General features: G+C 46.8%; 1 non-coding gene across 1 annotated transcript; it reads left to right on the top strand.

The window, feature by feature from the left end:
- The first annotated feature begins 1,224 nt into the window (after nt 1-1,224).
- LOC123600188 lies at nt 1,225-1,332 on the top strand. Its single transcript, XR_006713561.1, has one exon. It is a non-coding gene; the product is annotated as a U6 spliceosomal RNA (small nuclear RNA).
- Nucleotides 1,333-1,846: the final 514 nt, after the last annotated feature.

Genomic DNA, 1,846 nt, shown 5'->3' with positions numbered 1-1,846 from the left:
ACAGAGCATGAGTGGGGGAGGGTCAGAGAGAGAGGGAGACACAGAATCGGAAACAGGCTCCAGGCTCTGAGCTGTCAGCCCAGAGCCCGACGCGGGGCTTGAACTCACAGACCGCGAGATCATGACCTGAGCCGAAGCCGGATGCCTAACGGACTGAGCCACCCAGGAGCCCCGGTCTCATTAGATATTTAGTTCTGTGACCTGCACTTCTGATAATATGTTGCTTTAATTTCCCTTTCAACAAATGTCCTCACTGGCTAAAGACACGGCTGCTTCGATTTTATTTACTTTAACCTTTTTCCTGTGTATTTATTTATTTTGAGAGAGAGAGAGCGCACATGCAGGGGAGGGTCAGAGAGAGAGGGAGAGAGAGAACCCCAAGCAGGCTCTGCGAGGTCAGTGCGAGAGCCTGAAGTGGGGCTCACACCCACGGACTGTGCGATCATGGCCTGAACTGAAATCAAGCATCAGACACTTAACCAGTTGAACCACCCAAGCAACCATCCCAACTGCTTCTTTGATTTTAGACCTGGTAGACTGTTCTGGTCTATAAAGCCTTTCTCTGCCTGCGTGTGGTGAGCTCAGCATAACAGGTGTACGTAAAATAACGCAGATCAAATAGGTGACAAACTAGACAATATTCTCTTTCCCAACAAGGAGGGAAAGAAGGCACGACACCATCGCCTGCCATTAGAAGAGCTGTCTGAATCACTACGAGGTATTTCCGAGTCTACCACCATGTTTTGGCATCTAGAGGGAAAGCTCTCACTGCAAACAAAAGGTTAATAGTTTTGCTTTTCCAGCTGTTTCACTGGGGCCAGATGTCTGAGTAGCTCAAAATACTTAGCTGCGTATTAGGGCCACACAATCTGCTGCTGCTTGTCAGGAGAGCTGTTAACTTCTGTAGAATGTTGCTCTGAATGCCATTAAGGTTTGAATTAAAATAAATTTGCTAAGTGGCTTGTATATTGGTGCTGGGACAAGAATTAGTCTAACGGAAGCAAAAGCACGTGGTTTCCCTTCTACCTGATCTGAGGGACACTCTCGGGCTTGATACCGACCCTCTCCACCGTCTGTGTTCCCTGGCTGGCTTTCGCAGTTCTGCAAGTTGCCTGCACAATGCCGTATGCATCCCCAAACCTTCTCTCCCCATGGAATCTTATACGATGGAAAGAATTCTTGGAAAACCCGTTCGGGGTTTATGCTCATCGAGAGTACTGTTGTGTGCTCGCTTCGGCAGCACATGTGACTAAAATTGGAACGACGCAGAGAAGACTGGCATGGTCCCTGTGCAGGGGTGACACATAGATTCATGAGAATAGTGTCGTAACAGTGAACAATTATCTACTGTCCTACAGATTATAAATGATAAGATGCCATGCATGTCTTAGATTTGGACAATCTAAGTTCAAAGTCAAATTTAAGTCAAGTTTGAGTTTAAATTTAGTGCTTAGCTCTTTACGTACTGTATCTGCAGGCCACATCTCACATCTGGCCCATTTGCATACATGCTCTCTCATTTATTCCTTATAATTATTGCAAGAGGCAGTTATATTTGCTATCTTCATTCTCGTGAAGGGGAAACTGAGACGAGGTACTGGTGACGCTGGGATTGAACTGTAACTTAGTTAACTAATTCCATGGGCCAAGAGTTTTGTATTGTTTCTTGCTTGGATCAGTACAGATTGCTTCCTCTGTGGCAACTACTGACAACCGCACAAATAAAGGTTTTGGTGCTGCGACTGGCAGAGAAGGTGGGAGCATTTCGGAGTTCAGTTCCTAGCTGAGCGAGGGCCTGGGGGCCTGAGGAAGCAGCCTAGCTTCGAGGAGGTTCTCAGGATCAACA

This window comes from Leopardus geoffroyi, chromosome C1 (assembly GCF_018350155.1).
Source record: "Leopardus geoffroyi isolate Oge1 chromosome C1, O.geoffroyi_Oge1_pat1.0, whole genome shotgun sequence".
In the NCBI taxonomy this organism is placed as follows: Eukaryota; Metazoa; Chordata; class Mammalia; order Carnivora; family Felidae; genus Leopardus; species Leopardus geoffroyi.
Note: the sequence above shows the minus strand (reverse complement) of the source record. Positions and strands in the feature narration are given on the sequence as shown.